The sequence below is a fragment of the Dermacentor silvarum genome, chromosome 1, assembly GCF_013339745.2.
Source record: "Dermacentor silvarum isolate Dsil-2018 chromosome 1, BIME_Dsil_1.4, whole genome shotgun sequence".
Taxonomy (NCBI): domain Eukaryota; kingdom Metazoa; phylum Arthropoda; class Arachnida; order Ixodida; family Ixodidae; genus Dermacentor; species Dermacentor silvarum.
Genome location: NC_051154.1, coordinates 447,068,477 through 447,094,313, shown reverse-complemented (window position 1 = coordinate 447,094,313; position 25,837 = coordinate 447,068,477). Strand labels below are relative to the sequence as shown.

The window sequence follows — 25,837 nt, the reverse complement described above, 5'->3', positions numbered from 1 at the left end:
GGCGACTTCGTTCTCGGCCGCAGAATGTCATGGCCACTGAGCCACCGTGGTGGTTAAGGGGTAGACTTTATTTGGGGACAGCAGAGCCTGATAAGAAACAGCTGAAGAGCACGGGATCACTGAACTAGCAAGGGTGATTGACGCAAGGGCACCCATTTCGTGCTGCGATAAAGATAAGGAGTGTTAGGCTTCGGCAGCGAAAACCTTGATATCGGCTTTTGCACCGAGTTTCCTGCAGACGACGAAGAGATAAGCAGTTCGACGGTAGCCTGCAGTTCTCCCCGGTTATGCCAGCCTCGAAAGACCTAAACAATGCGCCGCATGACGGTAAGGCCTGCCGCCACTGATGCGACAACATACCTTTGACGTGAAGTCGAAGGTGAGGCTGCTCCCTTGTCAACACAGAACGCTTTTCACATTTTCGTGAGAGCTAAAAACTATCTATGTATTATCGCGATAGCAATTACATGGACACTTCAACCGGATTTCTGCAGTCGCCATCGCCGTGAGGTTCCGTATAGATAAAATCTTCGCCGCGCGCCTTATGCCCGAGCACAAGCGTGCGGGGACGCACGCTATCACGGAGAGCGAACGCACTCAATCTGCCACGCGCACGCAAGGAAGCGGGAAGCCAGCGCCGGAGGGAGCGGGGGTGGGAGGGGCGCACTTCTACTCGGCCAACAATCGCGCTCGTCGCTCACCCGCACCGTCTCTTATCTCCACACGGCTCTGACCTTTGTATGCGCTGTGCATTCGCCGCTCAGTTTCCGTTGAAGCGATAGACCGCACGTAACTTCGCCCGCTGCGGCGTATGCGCTTGCTGCCAGCGTTTTGACAGTCGTTGTCTGCAGTCATTCAGTGTGATCTATTCATGTTTGTGCGCGCTCACACCACGCTTGTTCATTCAGTTAGTAACTGTCGGGCCACATTTTCCAATGCACGCTACACATGCAATGCTGCCCGGATAGGCAATGTAGCGCTACAGGTGTGTCCCTTCGCACGTGCTGCCCATGGCAAGCGCTTCTCATCAACACCACCGTTTCACACGCGCCTTCTCGTGGTCATCGAGTCTCTCTTCATGTCGGTCTACTTACGCCGCAGCACACCTGCTTACTTAATCAGCTCATGTTTACTACCATTCATATTGCTACCAAAGCCGCTCACCATACTTCGTATGACATTGCTGTGTTGCTATCGCATTCATTGCTTCGCCCTTAGGGCGAAACTGTGACATTTTTTTCCTGCTTTCCAATATAGCCGCCTATAGAATGCGCCAGTCTTAGAAACCTACACAACCGTCAAGGAGACGAGATCAATCATGTATGCAAGTTCACTGAGGCAGGCAGTGTTCGAGGAACACAGGCACGGTATTTTAGACTTTTTTTTCCCACTGCAACCAATACATAGTGTTCATGTGACGTCACGCAGCCATATCTCACTACGCTGGTACCCAAAGATGGCAACTACGATGACGTCAGTGCAACGTGTTGTGATGCTACTTTTTCACGGCGATTTTTTTTCATCGGTTTATCATTGTTTTCGCTCTGACGTTCGACGCAAGAGACGCGCTTTTTGTTGCTGTTTCACCGGTTTATCATTCCATCGAGCCCTGCTGACGGACACTGACTTGGCCTCCCGTTTATAGACATTATTTGTATTTTGTTTTGTTTTTTGTTTGTTTTGTTTTGTTCTGTCTGTGTCTCCGTCATTTCTTGATTTCCTCTTTTCTCATATTTTCATTTCCTCTATTCCCTCCTCCTATAAGAGTAGGCAGGCGTTGTGCCCCTCTCGGTGGCAGTTGTCAGCTTGCTCCCTCCTTAATCCCTTTGTGTCCTTGTGTGTATATGTGTACAAATCAAATAATAATAATAATTGTTATCGCTCTGACGTTCGACGCAAGACGCGCTTTTTGTGCTGTCATGCTGTCATGTTCTTTGCTTACGCCCTTTCTAGACCTGCTGGTACCCCAATATGGCGTCCGCGATGACGTCCGTGCAACCTATGTATAGCCATGGTAGCCATGGCTATAGCCACGGTACTATAGCCATGGTACATAACCTCATTTTCTTCAACACATGGCGAGTAACTGAATAACTACCAGTGCAGATTATTATTTGCAAAAGCACAGGGAGCGTTACGACATCGTGGGCTCCCTTTACAGACACTGCTCCTTCCACAGCTTCAGCTGGAGTAGTCTCTGCTGTGACAGTATACTCGTGTGCTGGTGAATTGTTGGTATGTGTAGTGTTTGATGTTATTTTCCAAATTCTTCGAATTGATTTTTTATTTGGATAGCAACAGGGGAATATCCAAAATGTATAGTGATCTGGCAACACTGACCTCGTCCGCCATCTTCTCTGGGGCGTATAGTTGCGAAGCTCCTGTGTGCTGCGCGGATCGGCGATCATTGCCGTGTGGCTATTCAGGACTCTATAAAAGTGCAACAGTCACCTTCTTCGTCCTGCGATTAATGAAGACCCAGCGTCACTGTGCCACCCTGAATCAACGAAGTCGCGCCTTGCTGGTTTTTGAACTCTTAGAAATCTATCCGGACGGCATTCTCAAGAGGCGTACTGCTTTGAACCTTTGTCGAGCTTCTTTAGGCGGCGCGCGCTTAACCTGAGCCATAGCCTCCTATATACTTTCTGTGCCCGCGCAATCACGCCGGGAGCGCCGTTCAACCTCCTCTCCTGACCTCCTCGCAGGTCGCCCGTTAGGGGCGCTGCTACCCCAGAATAGTTCGCTAGCCGCCGTGCATGGTTAAAGGCGGGAAAAATTGCGTGTGCGTGTCTCCATTAGTGTCAAATCGAGACAATACCCATTTGCCTCGCTTGCCGACAGTTCGCTGGCTTGCTGAGCGATCACCACCTTCCTGCAGCAGTCCACGGCTGAAAAAAAAAAACGCATTCTGCCTTCGATTGACGCGATGAGCTGCGGCAGGGTATTAAAGGACTGTGGCTGTGAGACTGTCGGTGCCACATTGAGGACGTCTAGCAGCAGCGCAAATGAGAGCCTTCTGGCCGAAAAGAAGACATTGTGGTCACGAGTGAGTTGTGCTACTTTAAGTGGTTTGATAGGGCGCTTTGCGAGTTGATACCCAGTAGTATGGCGTATTGTTGTGGACCTATATAGATGCAACTCGTACAGTAATAGAAACGTCCCGGGCATCTCATTTCATGAAATTCCGAGCGATGAAGAACTTCCAGAGAAGTGGATCCAAGTTTGAATGTGTCAAACGTGGAATGCGTCAGATACTTGCTGAGAGAGATGCACTTTGATTTGTTCTGACTAGAAAGCTCTCGTCTGACGCCGATGAATATTTTTTTGGGCGATTGAGGAGGATCAGCTGGAAGCAGTAGCGCACCCAGGATCTCGGCCAGGGGGGGTTGACAGTTTGCCAATACCATCTAAACAGCACTAATTTCGATTTCTTCACCGGGAAATTGTCAAAAAATGCGCTTTTTGCGAGTGTGCAGACGATTGCGCGTCTTACATCTTAGTTGCAGTACTCGAATGCGCAAGGAAAGAAAAGGGGTTAAACAAAAAGGGGGGTTAGGTCGGCCTCAGGGAGGGGGGGTTACAACCCACGAATCCCCCCCCCCCCCCCCCGTCGGTGCGCCACTGGCTGGAAGCAACGATCAGACACACTCACGGGCAGTTTTGTGCGGAACAGAAAAGTCTCTGAAGACAGGCATTGCGTCAACATCGACAAACAGCAACGTGATGGACACATAAGATAGCACATGCTCGTCGCTACGCCGGCAACTGAGCGCAAGTACTACGCCAGAACCATCCAAAAAATTTCCCAAAGAGGCGAAAGCAGCGCTGTTCAACCACATTACAAGGCGCAAAGAAACGTTTCGTTCGCCAGAATGTGCAGCACTAGCGATGGTTGGTGGATACCTATAGAGAGCCGTTAAGCTGTTAATGAGCGGGTGTCTTGCAAAGAATGCCTCAGTTTGTTGACAAAGCCCAAGCCCTCGGCGCCATCAGATTCTCTGATTAGGCTTGAAGACAGAAGCCGTCTGCTGTATCGGTCAGACGAACTCGTAGTTCTGCTGAACTCTTTGCACAAATAGATTGAAGTAGAGCTCGCTAAGCTAAGAAATTTTACGCTGCCGCTGAGAGAGACTGCCGTGAATTCTGCTTCAGTTCTGCGAGAGCGTGAACTATGTAATTGTTCAGTGCCTGAGCATCACGAAAAACTGTTTGAGATCATGGTGACAAAGTTCTTCCGCTCTTTATTCACTAATTTTGCGCTGAAGATAACGGACAAGAACGACATCGCAAAAGTTTTTTCACAGAAGCCCCTGTCACGAAAGCTCCACAAACTTTAAATCCAAATGATGGCAATAAAAGTTTTTGTTGTGCAGTTATTAGAGCCGACATTATTTTTTTCACACTGACATACAAAACATATGTAATATTAAGCAGAAGTAAAATCGCTTCATACTAGTACAGATAAGAGCTGTGGTTTTCCTTTTATCGTTCTTTTCTTTTGGAAGAAGCAATGCGCGGCGGCCTGCACGCTTCTGTGTCGGTGTTAAACGCCCGCAGATGTTGTAAAACAATAGAATCGGCACCGGTAATTAAAAATAGCGTGATATATAGTTATGCTACAGCGCGCGCCGCCGTAGAGCGTCCTGTATTTCTATTCTGGGGTAGCACCGCCAACTAGTGGTGAGTGACGGCACTAGGCGCGACGACCGGTTTCCTGCGTTCTCGGCGCCGATGGGCAGGCATGAAGTATATAGGAGGCTATGCCTGAGCTAAGTACCCTAAAGAAATGCTTATACGCTCTCGAATTATCGATTGAAGCCTCCAAAACAACATTACAATGCATTACTATTCCCCAGATTCGCTGCGTCCACAAGAAAACGCGCGTCATGGGAAAAATCGAAGCTCCGTTGCTGTTTGTCGAAGCTGATAAAGCTCCATGCTACATAAAAGTGTTTTTCCAAGCATGAGAGAAGCTCGCGAATACACGCTAAGTGCCTCGATCGGCCAGTCGCGCGGCAATTTTTCGTGTGTTCGCGGGCTTCTTTCATGCTTAAAAAAGCACTTTTATGTAGCCCGTATTCCTTTCTTCTGGGGTTTTGCGTGCCAAAACCAGTTCTCATTATGAGGCACGCCGTAGTGGAGGGCTCCGGATTAATTTTGAGCACCTGTGGTTCTTTAACGTGCACTACAACGCAAGCACACGGGCGTTTTTGCATTTCGCCTCCATCGAAATGCGGCCGCCGCAGCCGGGATTCGATCCCGCGATCTCGTGCTCAGCAGCGCAACGCCTTAGCTGACTGAGCCACCCCGGCGGGTATGTAGCCCGTATTGAGAAACAGAGAGCTGTATCGGTAGTTTTCATGTCGCTCCACAATTTCCTCATTGACACTTTTCATCTAATTATAATGTTTGAGAAGTTGAATAATTAAGACTAATTATGTAATCTAGCAGGATGCAAAAAATAACGTGAGTATCTCCGGGCTACGGCAAACAACATTACCTTGGTTCTGTCCAGCTAAGTGGAATTTGCCTATTTTTAATGTTTGGCTAAAATTATGTGGGACACCCTGTATAATGACACTGTTGTATCTAGAAATGCCATTCCAGAGGACCGACGCGTATTCGATTTGAGGAAGAAAGATTGTTTTGGACAACTTAGAGAATAGTGTAGGAGAATTGAATTCCCTCGATAGTCTACAAACAGAGCCCTCATTGCAACGCGTTTAGTGTAAGCAGAAAACTGTACGGTTCATCTTCTGTGTGATTGTCGTCGTTTTAGTGCACAAAGGAAAGTCCTCAGAACCACGCTCGACAAGATAGACAGCCGTCCCCTTACGGAAGCCAGAATTCTTGGTCCATGGTCCCAGCCGACGTCGGAACGAACTGCTTTAAAAGCGCTAGTACGCTTTTTGAAAGAAACAGGACTACATGAAAAACTATAGAATTGTGCGGACAGATGTGTTGTTTTTTTTTGTTCTTTTTTTTTTCTTCTTTTTAATCTTCTCTGGTTTTCTCATCTTTTCTGCCCTTACCCCATCCCCCCGTGCAGAGTAGCCAACCGGACACTTAACCTGGTTAACCTCTCTGCCTTTCGCCTCTTATTTTCCTTCCTTCCTTCCTTCCTGTACGGTTTTATCGAAAAGTACACCAAGATCACTGATCTCACAGACCTTACTCAATGGTACAGAGTCTATAGAATAAGAAAAGGAAATGCTTGCTGTTTTGCGTGTGAAAGTCATGACTTTGGTCTTAACAGTATTCAAGGTGAGGTTTAAATCATTCAGAAAAAGAAAAGTCGGAGTGTAGGATGCGACGCTCATCAACAGTATAAATTTCCTTTAAAATTTTGATGTCATCGGTATATCGAAGGAATGAAGAATTCCGAATAGCCGAAAGAACGTCATTAATAAAAATTTTTGGAAGGTGTTGTCCTAATACCGATCCTTGAAGGGTGCAGCCAGTTGCCATATAAGAAGAAGACGTTTGGCAATTGAACCAATAATAATAATAATAATAATAATAATAATAATAATAATAATAATAATAATAATAATAATAATAATAATAATAATAATAATAATAATAATAATAATAATAATAATAATAATAATAAATTGACTGTGATGACGAGAAAGAATCTAGTGAGCACCAGAATGAGGTGCAGGAGAGACAGCAACGCGAAGCCCACGCTTTTGACAAATTCTTGTATAGGTGCAGCACAGTAAAACCAGAGGACACCCCTGGATGTCCGAGGCACGTGACTCAGACATCCACAGGTATATAGATATCCCTCTATTTCTTTAGACATTTCTTAAATTCGACTGCATGACAGCGATGACCTATGTTGTGCTGAGAATATGACTGGAAATCAGAGGGAGACCGAGGTGGTAATTGCATCCACGTTGAAATGTTACAAACAAGTGATTAGAGTAGCCCGTATATAATGACGGCGGGGCCTCTGGGCGCGAGGAGGTTATATGACAGGCCAGTTAGTGTATCGCCGCTTTTTAAAAACGGCGCTTAGGCGATGGAGGTTCTGAAGAGGACGTTCGCGATTTATATGCCTTTTCGTGAGACACATACGCTCAGGAGAACCGCGCACCGAAAACTTGCGTTTGTGCTCGCTCGTCCTTTTACAGGTTCTTCGGTGTCTCCAGTGCAATGTGAAAAACGTTTAGTTAATTAAGATTCTCTAAATTCTGGGGATTTATGTGCCAGCCGCGATCTCATTATAAGCCACGCCGTAGGGAGGGACTCTGTATTAGTTTTTGCACCTGGGGACCTGTACCGTGCAAGTAAATCTAAGTTCAGGAGCGTCTTGCATTTCACCCCTATTGAAATGTGACTGCCGCGTATGGGATCGCACGCGCGACTTCGAGCTCGGTAGCGCAACGCCATCGCCACGCCGCTACCGCGTCCGGTATAACAACAATTAAGCACTACACGCGAAGGCTACTCTCGACTAGTCACAATGCGAAACCGTACCTACAGACAGATGCTTGGCGTTCTGATATCTGTTTAAGTGCCTGAAAGCTCTGTACTTGCCCGTGCCTCAGAGACAGTGTAGTTATTATTATGCAGAGATAAATAATCGCCGAGAAATTTCTAGAAACTTGTGCAACTAGTAGAAACTTTCCGCTCTTTGCCGCTAATGTAGAAATGGTACCTCTGACATTCAAATTAAGAAGCAGCGGCAAACCTTTACTCCAAGCCCAACTTTCGATGACTCGACTCCGACTAACTCAATTTTTCGATGAATTCGATTCAGACCGAAAGTCCTGACCAACGCCTATATATTTATATGGGACAAAACTTTCGTTAATTTCCTCCTGAATTTGACCCTCATCGTATTATATATAAATAGCTTGTGGCTAAGGGTCCAGAGGCTCTCGAATAACAATCTTGTATATTGATCTAAATAAAGGTATTAGCGTTAATAATTTCAACCTGACTGGTCGGAACGAAAGCGCCTGACCGAAGTGGTGACTCCAAACATGACTCTGAAAGCTGTAGGCTCAATTTTGGCATTGTTAGGGGACGGTGAATGTGTGGAACACACGTTATCCCCCGCTGAAAATGCCTATTTTCTGCCTGCCTTATGAAGAATTTAAAGCAAAAAGAGCAGGTATTGATTAATTATTACCGTATTTAGCCGCTACTAAAGAGCGCATTTTCCCACAATAAAATTAGACCTAAAATTTCCTGCGCGGTGCAGTAGGATATCAAACTGCGTTGGAGGCATCACAACAGCCTACGGTTAGAGTCAGCGTCAACGCCATTGTCATCAAAAGATGGAAATCGCATAGGATGACAACGACGACATGCCGCTTTCAGTCCTTGATTATAAAAGCTCGCGCGAAAGATAAGTTATTTTACAAGCGAAGCTAGCGGCAACACAGTCGGGTCGGGTGCTTTTGTCGTTCCCGGGAACTGCATGCATCTGACGATGAACTAGCGAAATGGTAGAGCCGTGGGACACCATCCTGTTTGAAATTCTTACGGAATTGTTTGATAAATGCGGAATATCGAACGTCCAATGAACCGTATGGAGGACGAGATGTCGCGACCCACAGACGCAGCATAATGCTCCGTCTGTACTCATCAAGTTTCTACATCGTTTAGGCGCTATCTGTCATTTTCACGTCAGTTTTCTACTTTAGACTTACAAAAATTTACGATGTTGACAATACCATTGCTAAAGCCAATTTGTCGGTCCTAGTCAAGCAAGATCGAGAAAACGCCGTCATCACAAGTGATTTTCGTCTCGGCACTTCGCAGTGTGTAAAGAATATATTTAGGCGTGAATCCTTTCTATCACACGTAAAGGTGGGGTCACTTCAGACACGCAGTTCGCCCTTTCGTACAGAAGTAACTGCTGTACTGAACTGCATGATGTTAGTTCATGTGAGTAGTGTGCGCAAAACCCCACCGTGTGTTTTCGACGGGCTGGGCCCCAGACCACAGAAACATGCCACGCCACTGTGCTGACGTGTATAAGTTTCAGCGGGCCTCGCGATGCATTTTCGAAAGATTGCAACTTGATTTGAAAGGAAATGACCATATTGAAGGAAATGGTTAGAGACCCTTCGTCTCACCGAGATGCGACCGCATCTATTAAGCGCCGACGGTTGCATCACCGACGTCATTCGTGAACCTCCAAAATCTCTGAACCGCGCGCGAGTCACGTCCAACATCACCGCCCCCTCTGCCACCCAGGACAAACGCAGTCGACTGTAAGGACAAAGGAGCGGTGAACGGCACGGCAGCTGACGCTTGAGCTGAACTACCGAGGCTACATGCACCTGCTGAGCAATGTCACATTTCGACAGTAAGATACATTTCGTCTGTTCCTGATATATTGAAGGATCAATATCAACAGATTGTTGCCATGCTTAGCTCACTGGTGAATGATATTCGTGTACTCCTGGGCAAGCTCCAGACACCAATATCTTGAAGCACGTTGCAAGTTGTGGATGCCACTGACACAATTCTCGCGAGCCTTCAGAATTTCAGTGCTTGAGAACCTACATAGTGGAATAATGTCCCGTCGACAACAACAGCGATCATTTCGGGATGACATCAAAAGCGCTTCCACATTCCAATGGAATGCAAGAGGCCTGAGGTCACGTATTACCGATTTCCAGTAGTTCGTATTTTGAAACCGCTTTCCTATACTTGTCATCTGCGAACCTAACGGGTCAACCACCATAAGGCTTTCAGGGTTTGAAACTTTGGTTTCAACTATGTGTGCTCGAAGTAGCAATGTTCGCAAAGACCTTGCTTATATCGCCCAGCCCGTACCACCCCTCGACGACCGTCTATACGTGTATCTTGCTGTGAAAAAAAAAAAGAAACGAAGACGCTGTCTTTTACCCTCATTGGTTTCTAAATTTGGCCAATTTATTTTCAATGGAAAAGACTCAACGATATTGTGGGTTCGTTGCCAGGCTATTGGATAATAACCGGGGACTTCAAAGCTCACCACTATATATGGGGAAACCAGGATAAATGCAAGAAGCTGGTCAATCATATTCTTTGCTTCGGGCCACAATTTGTGTCTTCTAGATAATGGCATGCAGCATGACATTTCTGCGAGGAACGACGTGCACCAGCAGACGCCTTTATATGACCCTGGTGTCACGTTTCCTGGCTTTATGCATGCAGTGGTTCGCTGATATTGAGACCCATGGGAGCGATCATAATCCGCCCTAACCGAGAATCAATGAACTAGAGGCCTCATTACCAGTGGTCTCCTGATAAAATGACTGGTCAGTGTTTGCAGATCCTATAGAGGAGACAGGCAGGTTATAAGTCATAATTACATGTGCAATGTACGATTGTATGCCTTGCTTCATACATTTGTCAAAGTGTACAGAGCCTGATATTGAAGTAGAAAGGTTTCGTGTGCTATGTCAGTGAGCTGAAATGAGATATAGGCATACTACGCCAGCTCTCGACCTCAGAGTCGCTAGGCCTACGTAAAAGAAGTTACAGCGCCGAATAGATAAGCTAGAGGATCAAAGATGGAAATGCTTTTGCGAGTCACTGGATCAATGCAACCCGCTGTCCTTAATGTGGTGAACCCTACGGGGTTTTCACTCATGTCCGCAACAACGATGCCCTTTCAACGCCCTTGCCAGAGGGGTAGCCAGGGGTAGGGGCACAGTGGGCACGTGCCCCCTCACCCCCTTGATAGTACTATTTATTAAGATACTTGGCATAAAACGACGTGTGACAATACCCGCCTGCCCCCCCCCCCCTTCCCACGAACAAAATTCCTGGCTACGTCACTGGCCCTTGCCCTCTATCAAAACTACCATGATCTGTGCATACGTAGCATAGATCATGGCCGTCAGGATAAAATCGCCGTCGGGGCAGTTTTACTCCCGATATTGTTTTAGACGATATTCCTGGTCCACGAGGCAATATTTAATAGGCTACATTCTCTAAAGAAGATCGCTATGGGGGGCTCTGTCAGAGTTTCTCTTCACCAGGGCCCGACGGAATAAGGTACACTACTTTGCCCCACCTAGGCAAAAAAGCACTGCGAGAACTGCTAAATAGGTCATGGCAAGATGGCGTCGTTGCTCAGGAATGGGAACGCAGCAGCCTGGTCCCGCTGCTAAAACCAGATATGTCGATGCTGGAACTGGAAATTATATCGGCCTACAGTACTCGTCAGGTACGTCGGAAAGATAATGCAACAAATGATCCTCATGCGTCTCGAATGGTACTTTGAAGAAGACAAATTTTACCCTGACTCCACGGTGGGACTTCGATGACGCCGTTCATCGACTGACAACGTCATTGATCTAGTGTCCTCTATTGAGCAGCCAAAATCTGGGAAGTAATTATCTCTGACGCTCTTCCTTGATGTGAAGGGTGCCTAAAGCAAAGTTTCTCATCAATCCATTCCAGATGCGCTTTTAAGAATTCGTCTTGGAGGACGAGCATTTCGATGAAGGGCCTGGTTGGTACGTACTGAAGACAGTCCGACCATGGCGTCCCCCAAGGCGGTGTTCTAAGTGCCATTCTTTTCAACCTCACGCCTTCTCGGGCTCGCCGAACCCAAACCAAAAACAATCAGTCAGTGGCTCGATATACGGCTATGACATCTGCGTCTGGGCATCAGCAGTGACTCGCTTGCAGATTTGTGTAAATCTGCAGAAGGTATGATGTAGACAGCGCGACAGCGTGCAAAGGATGGAAAGACACGATGGAGACAAGCGCTGACTTCGAACTAAAGTTTATGTTCGTTATGCACACACACACACACACCCACATATGCGATTTTAACAATTGAAGCCTCATATATACCTACGCTTACATGATCACTATCGCAATTGGGCGCTTCACGAAAGTAAAGTTTAGTTGGTAGTCAGCTGTGGACGCCGTGCCATTCCGTCTTTTGTCCACTTTCGCGCTGTGCACATCATGTATTACCAACTTGCCCTGTTTCGCACCTTGTTGCAGTAGGCAGCAACACAGACATCTGGCTTTCTTCGCAGACAGGACCTAAGCATTTCGACGGAAAAGTGTGCGTTAGTTGATTTTACGCGAAGCACGATAATTAGTTATCCACTATGCATCAATATCCAGTCTATCCACTGTAAGAAAATTCACCAGTTTTTAGGTGTAATTGTTGACCGGGACCTCTCCTGACACACTCATGTTGCGCACTTGAAGAATGCGGCTCGCCAATATTGCCGACGTCTTCAAATTCATTGCCGACAAAACATGGAGATCATCCGTCGGCTCCATGCTACAGCTGTACCAGGGGCTTTTAATCCTATTTCTACGTTATAACTCCCCCGCGCTCTCTAAAACCTGCAAGTCAAATCTTCAAGCACTTGTGAGCGTGCAAGCACAAGCACTACGTGTTTGTCTCAGCCTTCTGCGGAGCGCCCCAACGGTTGAAGCAATTATAATGGCTCGAGACCACCCGATCCCGACTTACATTACCACCGACCCGCTGAGGGGGCACATTTGGCGAGCTGGGATGAAGCCACAATTCACGTATGCAATCAAACCATCACGCTTGTTAGCCCGAACGACCGCTCACAGGCGTCATTCTCCACCATTGTCAGCACCCATCGTGTCTCCCTCACGTCGGACTTCCCACCTTCGCACGTTCATCGTCAGCCTCTGGGTGTCTACGACAACCTGAAGTGCGCCTTTCCATCTCAGAGATAAGATTTTGTGCCAGGGATAAGAATGAAGGCTGATCAGCCAACCTTGGCCTTGAAGCAAGAAACTGGATTGTCTGAACGCTTTATACTTTGACCGAGTCCACACACACAGGATCTGTCTTGCACTCATTCCAGCTCCACCGGCATAATGGTTATCCAATCTCGATATATTAGCATCAGATAAAAGATTGCTGACGCCACAACATCGACTGGTTCGGACATTTTTGCCCTCCAAGGCAATGCTGATTAAAATAATCAACAACCGGCTAATCAATGGGAAACATTAACGCGACGTAAATGTCGCCCTACGGTGTCTTTTGCCAGCTATTTGTCGCGGGTCCTGGGAACAATTCGTGTCGGAGATACGAGAAACGCACAATCATGTGATCGTGAAAGGACACAACATTGTATTTCAGTGGTTGGCGGGTCATTGCTGTATTTCCGGCAGTGTCCTCGCCCACGAAGCTGCTCGAATAAACCCGAAGAAATAAACCTTGTTTTTATAGCTTTATCAAGGACTGACGTAACCCATGGCATAAACAAGCTATCGCGTGATACGACATGGAACAAGTGAAAAACATATGACTTCACGCACCATCGGTTGCCTTCTCTCGACCCTTCTATGCAACTACGTCGGTTACCTGGTCTTCCCCGAAGCGAGGAAACAGCTGTGTCGCTTACAGATGGGCGCTGCATTCATCAGTGCGTATTCATTCTTGGCTGAAATTGCCGATAGCGCCAAGTGCAACGTCTGTGTTATCGAGAAGACTATGGAACACCTCCTGTGCTACTGCCCGTCCTCTGAAAGACAAAAACTTGACCTCCGCGCAGCCCTAGACCAACTAGATGGCAGACCTTTCTTGTTGGAGAAGATCTTGGGACGATATCCTGGCATTTCACAGCTGTAGAAGTCACATAAGGGCTGCTAAGTTTTCTGAAGGCTACCGGACTGAGCGAGAGTGTATAATACAGAGCAGAGAACTTTCACTACATCAACACAGGACCTTTGCATTCTTCTCTTCATTTCTCCTTCTCCGAGTGTAGGATAGCCAACCGGGCTCAGTCCTGGTTAACCACCTGGCGTTTAATTTACTGTTATGTCTTCTCTGGCCACGCCCAGAGTGTTTGGTGTCTGTGTCTGCTCTTTGTGTCTCGTTTCTATCGCCCTAGTAATATGAACCAATAATCTCGCAGCTAACTATATCGCGTTTAGCAGCATTACTCACATGTGATGTAACGGTACAGAAAGTCCATCGGTGCCCACGCAGCATCCGATGGTGTGTCCTCTAGTCCGCTTTCGTAACCGCTGCGGATAGGAACTATTGGCGGTTGCGAGTTTCATACACTGCAGCATTAAAATCAAAGGGAGGTCATGGCATTGTCTTTAATTCATAGTTCCTAGAGCGCAAACTTCTGACTGTCTTTATTTTGATGCCGGTGGGTTTTGTTAGATATTGATGGGATGGCGTGTAAGTATGGTGAGCATGCGCGAGAAGAAGCTTGGCGTATCTATAAAACACTTGTTTTCCAATAAAAAAAAGCAAATTGATAGTCAGCGCATGGTTCTGTCATTTCGTGTCTCGCCTTCGCCTTCGTTGTTTGCGCTGTATGAATTATGAATCAATACGAACTAGCCCCACTGACCGTTCTCCTAAATTGCCTTTAAATAAATATGAGTCGCCATAAGTTCACAAAATACAGATATTCTTGAGCACAGAGCAAATGACGTACCTTTTGAATGCCACATTTTAATCACAATTATCGCGAACACGGACAGAGTAAGATCCACACTAACACGAAGACACAAGTAAACATGGAAACAAAAATATACGATAGTTCACAAGAACAGAATTACATCGACAACTTCAATGAGGTGAAAGGTGCCATAATCACATTGGGTAACTTTTGGATATTCCTGATTCCTCGGGAAACTGCACTAAAGCGCGTTCAGCACTATGTTGCAGTTTTTGGGATGATCATTGTACCAAGATCATTCCTAATAAAATTGGCCTCTTATGTATCTTCGCCGAAAGCTTCTTGCGGTAAGTGTCGTATTTTTAGCAACGCAAAGGAAGATGTTCCTAGTCTTCATCAGTGTTTTCACAAGCGCGCGCAGTGCTCCCGGTCTTTTCTAGATTATACGATATATAAGAAGCATTTATCACAGCTGTAACAGGCCGAGTTCAGTGAATTGTTTCAACAGAGCGACCGGTTTGCATTGGTATATGTAAATGCATGTCGAGGGTCTTCTTTTACAGCGAAGCTGTATATGGCTAGGGCAAATCAGTCGTCCGCGAGCAAAAAACATTCTCCTCCACAAGAGAGACTGTTTTCCTCGCATCGAAGCGCGCTTTAGCTGCTACCTGTTTCCTTCATAATCAGAACTGGTTTTGGCACGTTAAATCCCAGATAGAAGAATGTCCTTGAAACGAGATCTGCTCGAACTTAGGACGTTGTGTGCATGCGCGCGTGTGCTATGAGGGGATAGAGATGTGAAGTTGCAGTCTCACTTAAGCTCCGCCGTCACTATGGGACGGCCTGCAGTCGTTCGTACGCCCGAAGAACAGCGAATTTACGAGCAAAGATGCGCACTGCAGCGGCGGGAATGTGACCGTCGTCTTCTTCTACAGCTGGCTCGTTGGCGCCCCTCAGCGCAACCGCGCGAACGCGCTCGTGCCACTTCTCACGCGTTCGTCGACGTCGTCTTCTTCCATAGCTGGCTCCGTTGCGCTCATGATTCCAGCGTAGAATTTCACTTCTGTCGTCGTAATGGGGATGCCGCGTTTACGGGGGCATGAGCCATTCATTGTCTTACGTGATGGACAGATTTAACAACAGAGCTGATTGATACGCGAACGTGTGTGCGTACCTATCGTCACGATGACAACCAATAAGGAGAATAAATATGTTCGTACCTTGGTTCAAAATTCTTTCTCACCTCTGTGTGGTGCACTAAACAGCTTCACTAGTCATCCGCCTTCACACAGTGGAATCGCGAATAATTGTTTTTCTTTCCCGCAATATTTAGAACCAGTTACGTGCGCATTATCGTTTCCTAGATTGGGCCAGCGCGTAGAGCCAATGCATACTCTGGTAATGGCTCGGTGCACGTCATTTCTTATTCTGCTGTGACTCGGCATATACCAATGTTCTGAGAAAGACAAAATTGATCTCCTTATACAGGCTGCACTACTGCGGAAATTCAGGTGACGGATGCGGCGGTGTTTTTCTGCGACTTCTACAGCGATAGATAAACAAGAGAAAAATCTCGTGACAGCCAGTGCAGTGTCCACTTTTCAGTAGCAGTACATACAACAGTACGCAGCACACAGCACACTATACGCAGTACACTGTACATCGACTCAATGAATTGCTGCCTGGTGACAATGCCCGACTACCGGTACTGGCAGTATAACACCATGATGTCCAGCTTTTAAAAATGGGCAGAAGGTTAGGCACCTTTCTAACCAAGCTAGTAGCCCAACTACGCATCTATCACGGTACAATCAAGTACAAGGACAGAAAAAAATTCACAATGAAATTTTCCCACATAAATTTGACACTTCCATAGAAGCAAATAGACAAAACCATCGATTGATTCATGTGGTCTAAAGCCTCAGAAGTCTACTTTGGGGCAACGATATACTCTGTAGTTACGGAATTCAAATCAATTTTGAATATCTGGTGTTCTTTAACTCCACCTCATTGTATAGGAACACAATTGTTTTTGGATTCTGCCATCCATCGAAATTCTCCCATCGCGGACGTGATCCAAACCCACAACCTCTCGCTTAGTTGCAGAATGCCATAGCCACTGACTAGTCGCGCTGGGTAACTCATAACTAGAGCAGTCGTGAAACTGCACAGTAGCGGCAGGTGATGGATAATGAGCCTAAAGCCTGCAGCTACCGTTTCGATCTCTGTTCAATGACTATAGTGCGTGCATCGAGTGAAACTTAAATAAAAGGAACCGTCCCGCACAGTACCTCCGTAAGTCAACGGGCGCCGCTAAGAAGAGGAACCGGCCCGCAGCTCGCGTCTCCGCTGCTTCTGACTCTCTCGCGGATGTAAACGCCGGTGCACTTCCACAATCGGAGGTGAGGGCGAAGCTTAACAAGAGTCATACGGCGCTCAAAACCTTATCTCCGCGCAGCGGGCGAGCGTTGCGGCACGCGAAGCCGCTGTCACGTGATCACACGGCAGCCACGACGACAACGCTGTGGGGAAGGTGATTTCGCCAAGCAAGGGTTACGCTCCGCCTCGACAGGAATTGTGTGCAGTGCTCTCGACGACCTCGCCTATGTTAATGTAATGCAGGCAGACTCGAGGTCTGGCTACTGGTTACCCTTTCATCATGACGATATGCCTTCTGTTTATATTACTTTCTGAGTGGTGAGCGTCTTTATTTCCCACCCTGTCTTGGTAGATCGAGAGAACAGGTATAATGGCGCTGAAATGATTCTTATTGTCTGTTTTTGAGATTACCAATTTTTCATTCCATTGTATTTTCTTTTCCTAATTTCTAGTTTTCTAAGAAAGTGTACAGATGAATGACTCTTTTATATTATCTTCTATTCTCTGCATGATGCACTGGCAAAATGCATCATAGTGAGTGCTGAGGTTGAGAATGTAGCACCAAACTTTTGTTACTTTCAGCGCACAGAAATACTGAAATAATATAAAAGGGAAGAGTGACACCACGAAATTCTGTGCACAAGATATTCTTATGTCACTCGTTTCGTTTTCAGTGTTTTCTCGGTTTAAATTCAAGTGTTTTTTTTGTGTTTTTTTTTGCGTACCAATACCTCTTTATGAGGCACGCCGTAATGGGGGACTCCGTACTAATTTGGACCACTTGGGATTTTTGAACGTGCGCCTAAATATGAGAACATGAGCCGTTTTACATTTCTACCATCATCGAAATGCAGTCGCCTTCCCGGCATGAAACCCACGACTTCCAGTTCGAGCGCCCAACTCCTTAACCACTACGCTATATACCGTAGCAACGGGCAGTGTTTTAGTGTAAACTGGAATGTGAGTGCGCGAAGAAATCCCATGTTAGAGAACAGGCCCTCCGTCAAGAAGCATTATTTGTGGGTGCTTCGACTAAGCAGCTCCTGATATCATGCCACTGATGTCAAAGAAAGTAACTGAATTTGAACCCTGCTAGTGTAGCAACACATACAGGAGATACTCTCAACTGGCACTCATCATTTCTTGTCCATAAAATGAACAATGAAACGTGAAAGAAACACGTGTGGCAGTGGCTTCATCCACGTCATTATTCCCCATGAAGCATTCCCGAGGAACCTGCTAGGCTGCAAGCCACGCATCAAGCTTTCATTACCGGCACGCGCCGTGACGTCACAGAGACGGTTTCTGCAGAATCGTCAACGCAGCTGCTATACAAGCTAATGATTCCTGTTTGCACGCTTCTCACTCTGTCCCTGCAAAGTCAGTGGCCATAATAATCTCCTCCGTGCAATCGCACTGCGTGGCCCAGGGTATTATTGCAGTTGGCAAACCGTCCATTCAACTCTAAAGTATGTAGTATGTCGGTGCGCTATTTCCTTCATGAATTTTGCTGGGAATATGTGTGTTCCTGTTAAAAGCTGCGAGCGTTTTTTTTAATCTCTTTCTCTTTTTTTTGTGCCACCTCCTGCATTGAAGAGTGGCTCTTTTTCCCTTCATCAATTTTATATATGGCTTTCAGAAGCCACATGGGCACATTGTAAAATGGCGCCGATAAAAATTACACGAATTTTACCTATATAAGGGGTGATCATTTGTAAGTTTTATGCAATTTTTAAAAATCGCCCTTTGAAGATATCATAATTCTAGTCCTTGACCTGGACTTTTCACAGAAGCGGACATTACTTGCATAAAAAATCCAAACACATATTCAAATAATAAAAACATTCAACAACTAACTTCCAAATTGATTAAATTACGGCACATATTGCAATATTGCAGTGAACGTCGATGCATTTCTCCGCAAAGTTTGGAAATTAACATCTTGAAACTGGTGTCATCCTGAGAATTCGTTCTCAGTGGATCCGCCTTGCGAACTCCATGGCTAGATATTGTAAATTGCAATGTGGGCCACAATGTAACTAGTTAAAAGTTAATTAGAACAGCTCATGAACTAGAATTGCGCGATCCGCCACAGGCAACCTTTGCACAATTTTGGAAAGTGTTCGCTGAAACACTCGGTATACACACACGCACACACACACACACACACACACACACACACACACATATATATATATATATATATATAATATATATATATATATATATATATATATATATATATACAAATACTTTAAAAAAGTGAACAATTAACTACCTAATTGAGGAAATTGATGAATCGTATATATATATATATATATATATATATATATATATATATATATACGACTTATCGCGCACACCTCACTGCGCGCTAATGGTGTTGCTTTCCGACATTTGTTGGCTGCTGAAGCTTCAGCCCCACAATATTCACGAACAATCTCGGGCGAAGACGCGTCACAAGACGGCTGTGCATTGAATTGCGCCTGCGCGTAAAGCTCCGACTGGTCACTCCTGTGGGCATAACTGAGACAAATTGCTTTGTCTGATGCCTTTCTTGTGTCCACTTTCGCATTTCATCAAAATATGGAATGAAAAAACAAGCAAAAAATTCCATTGTTTTTTTTTAATTCACGATTCACTTGTGGTTGTTATGTATAGTATGTAGAAGCAAACTGGGAAGGAAAAATTGGCATCGTAACTTCGGAAGCCTTGGAAACATGTCTAACATACACGATTTCACAAGAGTTCAGTCATGCAGCGTCATAAAATAGGTGCATCGTTAGGCATTCACTGTTGCGTACGTAAGCGGTCGTCAGCCGACAAGGGCGGTGAAATGGGACGCCAGTAAATACAGAGTGTTTCACTTAACTTGGGCCAAACTTTCAAAGTATACAAATGCTACGTAGCTGGACAGAACCAAGGTAATGTTGTTTGCCGTCGCTTGGAGATACTCAGATTATTTTTTGCATACCGCCTAATTACATAATTAGCCCTAATTAATTAATCAAAGCTAATTATGTAATTAGGCGGAACGCAAAAATTAATCTGAGTATCTCCAAGCGACGGCAAACAACATTACCTTGGTTCTGTCCATCTACGTGGCATTTGCATCTTTTTTTTTAATTTGGCCCAAGTTAAGTGAAACACCCTGTATAGTGGCACGTAAACGGACGAAGTTTTACAGATGCCCATCGGCGCGCAGTGCACACATTTACTTTCGGACAAGCATATGTGCGAGACGTGACGGCTGTTTGACAGCACTCTGTTTTCGGTGTCGCAACGCCAACGTGACGCACGAGGACGTCTTCGCGCGCGCGCGCGCCGCTCTAAACCCCTCGGAAAGAAGGAGGGGGGTCTCGGCAACTCGTGGAGTCGGCCGAGTACACAGTCAAGCTGCAGGCAGGATGCTGGCGCAGAGCTCCTGCTCCTGTTTCTGACAAAAGAATGGGAGCGCTTGGCAGATGGATGATTCCGCGGTCTTTGGCACCGCTTCGCTGCACCGGTGTTGGCCTACACACCTTACAGAAGCACAGCCTGCTAGCGCAAGTGACACCTGAGAAGCGTGCGCTGTCTGTGCAGCACTTATCGCCCCGGCGCGGTTGGCATACAATGACAATAGAGCCGAAGCTGAATGAAAGGGAGCCTCGCTTCACGCAGTATTCCCGGAACAGTTAAGGCCTGCAAAAGACGGAATGGGGCTTTCTTTGGGACGAAAACCGCGAGAGAGTGGGAGCGACTACGTGCCCGCTAGGAACACTCAAATTATGTTATCGACTTATTGCACTTTGGATTATTAGAAAGCTTTTCATGAAAAGGTTGTATACCTGTGAAGTGAAGCTAGTTTTTCACAGTTCGATTCACGAAATTCGTCCTAGTAGTATGAGTTGATACTCATATGATACTCAGTTGATAGTAGTGTAATTAAATTATGGGATTTTACGTGCCAAAACCAGTTCTGATTATGAGGCACGCCGTAGTGGGGGACTCCGGAAATTTGGACCACCTGGGGTTCTTTAACGTGCACCTAAATCTAAGTACACGGGTGTTTTCGCATTTCGCCCCCATCGAAATGCGGCCGCCGTGGCCGGGATTCGATCCCGCGACCTCGTGCTCAGCGGCCCAACACCATAGCCACGGAGCAACCACGGCGGGTGATAGTAGTATGAGTCCTAGTACGTAGTACGTTGATATTGCTGTATTGAGCATCACTGTACTGTGAGAAGCAAGCGGTTGAGATAGCTGAAACGAACTAGACAAAACAATTAAGTTTCATTGGCCAGCTGACGCTAATAACGATAAGAGCCGCACGCAAGCAGAGAACGTATCTTCATTTGGTTTTAAGCAGCTGCGCCCGGCGGTTACCATAGCGGAGTTCGAATCTCAAAGGTAACTCTATGTAACTTACCGGGTAATTTGTCTTGCTTTTACAGCTCCTTTATTTCTTATTTTCCCATTTGGGCTCAGATGATAACCCGCTTTTTTATGATGTACACTGTGGGGTCGCATTCCCAAAACACATTCTTAACAGGTATTTATCTAACCTGACACACTAGTAGTGTTATGCCTCCGCACGACAGGACGGGTCATGTGGACACTCACTCACTCACTCACTCACTCACTCACACACTCACTCACTCACTCACTCACTCACTCACTCACTCACACACTCACACACTCACTCACTCACTCACTCACTCACTCACTCACTCACTCACTCACTCACTCACTCACTCACTCACTCACTCACTCACTCACTCACTCACTCACTCACTCACTCACTCTATACGCAGGTCTGAAGCACATTTTTTATCAGAAATGCTTTTTCGCTTACGTGTATTATTTTGTGTTCCAACCGCCACAGCAACGGTTTTAGAACAACATACTTCATGGCTCCTCTTAAATCTTTCAAGGACTCTAGACTCTCTAGAATTCAAGCAAGAATGGTTTCGCAATTTACGGGGCAGCAAATCTTCTGTTGGTATAAGCAGAATGAGCGGCTTAAGAAAGAAAACCGGTTAACGACGCGCCAGGTATGTTTTCTTTCTTTATTCATAACTGCAAACCTTGATGAGGTCCAAGCAGGGTGGGTGAAAAGATAAACAAAGCAAATATAAATAAAGTCGACAAAGTTTCAAAGCATAAAATTGTGGCGAAAAAAACATTCAAATCGGTTACAGTGCGAGGAAACAATCAAAACTTTTAATAAATATGTTTGTGCAAAATACGGTGTAAGCGAAGTAGGATGGTGGTGGTGAGTATGCCTTGATTTTGCGGACGATAGATAGGGTGATGGATTGATTGCTAGGTCCCGATTCCCCAGGAAGAAAAGAAATTGTAAACGTAAAGCTTTCCTTCTGTGTTCGAAACATTGAATGCCATTAGCCTGCATTATTTCAGAGCGTTGGAACGAGCGATGGAACGAAAAATATTAGGACTATCTTTAAGAGAGAGGTAGAGAGCGGTGTGGATCAGAGAACAAACGGGGATAGCCGATATTGTAGTTGATAATAAGCAGAACAAATGGAGCTGGGCAAGCCATGCAATGCGTAGGATGGGTAACCGGTGGACCATTTGGGTTACAGAATGGATACCAAGAGAAGGGAAGCGCAGTCGAGGTCGGCAGAAAACCAGATGGGATGATGAAGTTAGGAAATTTGCAGGCGCAAGTTGGAATGCGCTAGCTGAAGACAGGGGTAATTGGAGATCGCAGGGAGAGGCCTTCGTCCTGCAGTGGACATAAAATATAGGCTGATGATGATGGTGATTTCAGAGCGTGAGTCATACGGAGAAAAGTTTGAGTAAATAAACCATACAGCTTTCCCCTGTAAATTTTCGAGACGGGCAATATTGTGTTTAGTAAACGGGACCCAAACAATGCATGCATATTCACGTTTCGGTCTAATTATTGAATTGTACGCAAGTAATTTTTAAGCTTATGCGTTAAAAATATTATTGACGGAACGCAGAAGGGCATATGTTATCTACATGTAAATTCCAGGATAAAGTATTAGTAACTGTAACACCTAAGTACTTGTATTGAGTCTCTTCCTGCAGTGGTGACGAACCTAGCCTGTACGTAAAAGAAAGCTGAGCTTTTTGGCGAGATAAATGCTGTATTTAACTTGAAGAAAACAGACAATGAAGCCAGAGAAAGCATTGGACAAATAAACTGCTAAATTTCGAATTAAAGTGTGGAAATCATAACAAAAAGGAAAAAGAAAGTAGACAAGGAGACCACTTGCGCCAGGTAGGGACCGAACTCACATTTTCCACATTACGCGCTGATGTCTTGCTAATTGAACTACCGTGGCGGCCGTCCTCCCGTCAACTTTCTTGAGTACTTGTGTAAATGTACTATATCTAGCCCAAGCGCCACTCACTCCCATGGCAGCCAGATGCGGGACATCCTTTTCGACCAATGCTGAACATCCTTCTTCATAGTGTTGTAACTGTCCCTACGTTGCTATTCTTGTCGCAAAAAAAAAAAAATCTAAGGATGAAAATGTTAGTGTTTTGCTGCCTGTGAATCTGTATATTGATGGAATAGTTTATCGGACCTATTTGAGTAGCTGCGGTACATGTGTTACGGACGCAAACAATAATCATGAGAAGGTGCAGCACACTATTAACGCACGAAATTATTGAAGTCGAAGAGAACTTCTGGGTTTAGGGCGCCTACTTTATCGTGCCTTCAGTGCTTATTTCAATAACTGCTATTTCTCTCGACGAGGAAATGGCAGTTCACGACAGTGCTAAACTGCTAATTCAATATAAGCCGCCGCTGAACGAAATCATCTGTACATGAAATTAACTTCATTATAATCGGTACTTTGTTAAATGTGTATGGGTCCTAAAAGAGCCATAGTAATGTGTGAAGTGCACTCCAAAAAAGCGGGCGCTTGTAAAACTTGTGCTGAAAAAAAAATACGTGAGCAGTTATCACCACGTAATACAACCATAACATTCCTAGGAGCTGCTTCCAGAGGTCTTCGCAAAGGTTTTGGCCGCTCCTGATTGTTACGAGCAAATGCAAAGGGTCACTGTATATTTGCTACACCTAAGGGTCCCATGCGGATTTCCCGCTTCTCCCTTTGTACTAGAAGCGGAGTCCTGAGGAGCTCCACTATAACCCGATCAGCTGCGTCACATGAAGGGTTTGTCGCATTGTCGAGGATTTCGCCTTTGAACGCGAAGTGAGGGTCAGATTACCGAGGGCCAGATTTGATGACGGATATCTCTGAACAGAAATGCTTGAGAAGTATCAAGCAAGTTTTCTTCGAATATGCTCATCTCCATGTTTTTAATACTACATTGACATATACCGTAATTATGAAATTAAAGAAACGTAACACGTTTTTATTGTATATTTGTTGACTTCTTGACGCAACTTGTAACGGCCAAAGCGCATACACCACTTGTATAAGCAGCATTTGCATAGCTATAACACAGCCTTTTTTATTAAATTTACTGATAAATTCACTGTCAGTGTCCTGTATAGGTGATTATTAGACGTGTCCAAGGCACTCTTTCATTTAACAGATATCGATTTAATAAAGAAAAACGAAAACATCTCAGGCGACCTGGGTAGTGTATTGTACGCAGAAAGCGATTGACAAAATCTAATTGGCCAGAAACTGCTTTAAACCATGTATTCCCGCCAATGTACTCTAAAAGAAAAAAAAATATGGTAATGAGACTGCGAAGAAAGAACTATTTAACATTCCAAAAATCTTTATACACTGATTTTCAATGGGAATTCCTGAAAATAAATATAAGATGCATGGACGAATCCTAGACTGACTGGGCCGTCAAATGCAGGATTTAAATAAAGTAAATTATATTGCATAAAATCAAGGTCACCGAAATCTGGGGCCGCATAACCTGTTTTCCATTGTCGGGCCGCCTTTGCTAATGATATCCACGTCATCAGGATTCGTATGAATCTGCGCTTATGATCATTTTTAGCGTAAATACGTTTCTGTGAATACCGGCCCTGAATCCTTCCAAGCAGTCTCACCGTCAGCGTTTTTATACGGACATTGTTACCGTAGACCATTAGTGAATACAAAAATTGGAGGACGCTTAAGCTTCGCCTTTAAGAGTGGAACGCGATAGCGGTATCTGGCCCCGTTCGCATCGCATTTTTTTAGTAGGCTTCACTGCAACACCGAACATGGGAAACCAGCTTACAAAAACCAAGCTTACACCGATCCTCTTCAAATCGCCTTCACTTTTAAACAGAAATGCACTGCTGGGAAGCCGTTTTTCCAGGGGCAAAATAAGTCGTCCTTTATTAAATTGTGAAGGCCCTAGGACCTTTTTTTATTATTTTACCAATTGTTTGCTATTTCCCCGACGCGCGTGCGTGTCCAAAACGCATTAGGCAGGGCCAGTCCTAATTTGAACTGCCGAGGATGCGAGCGCCATCTGGATAAAATTTTCGCAAGTAGCCTACCCTAGCGCGCCGCTGTTGGTATGGTAGAAAAGCAGGAAAAGGGGTTTGTGTTGGGTTTCCTCGTAACAGAATTATGTTTTGTCGTGCATTCAAATAACTGTCCGACGCCACCATTTCTGTAGGTCGTGGTTAAGTCGTACTTTGCCATTTTTCTGACGGATTTCACCATGAGAAATTCAATTTTTGTTCACTAATATGTTGCGCCACGAGGAGGGCCTGCACGGTCGGGGTGGTTCGGGGTGATTTTCTCGTGCACTTACACCTTGCGCCACGCGGAGGGCCTGCGCGGTCGGGGTGGTTCGGGGTGATTTTCTCCGTCACGGACGCCGACGTCCACGCCGACGCCGAGGCCGGATTTTCTGCGACACCGGGCCCTTAAGAAGTAATTGGTACACCCCGCTGTGATCTGCGCACAAGCGTGGTAGACCAGTAATGAGGGCGCATGGTTCCAATAAATGCGTTATGGGCTATAAAATTTATATCTAGTGGTGCTAAGTGTGGTTTAAATTTCTAGCTGAGACTGATTACTAGCAGTGACAACCTTGTTTAGCCAGTAATGTTACCAACTGTACCTTTACCAACTGTCGTTAAACAAAGGTAGTGATTGGTGTGACAA

The 25,837-nt window shown here is 45.5% G+C and overlaps 1 protein-coding gene across 3 annotated transcripts in view; it reads right to left on the bottom strand.

Moving 5' to 3' along the window:
• The window catches only part of LOC119437747 (organic cation transporter protein), a 186,908-nt gene that overhangs the window by 103,002 nt on the left and 58,069 nt on the right, over positions 1-25,837 (bottom strand). For 2 of the 3 annotated variants that reach the window (XM_049660837.1, XM_049660838.1), the window contains exon 1: positions 16,676-16,799. The exons of the other annotated variant lie outside the window; for it this stretch is intronic. The gene's annotated coding sequence lies outside the window, so the exon portion shown is untranslated. Of the gene's footprint in view, positions 1-16,675; positions 16,800-25,837 lie in introns of those variants that run through there. 3 annotated transcript variants of the gene reach the window in all.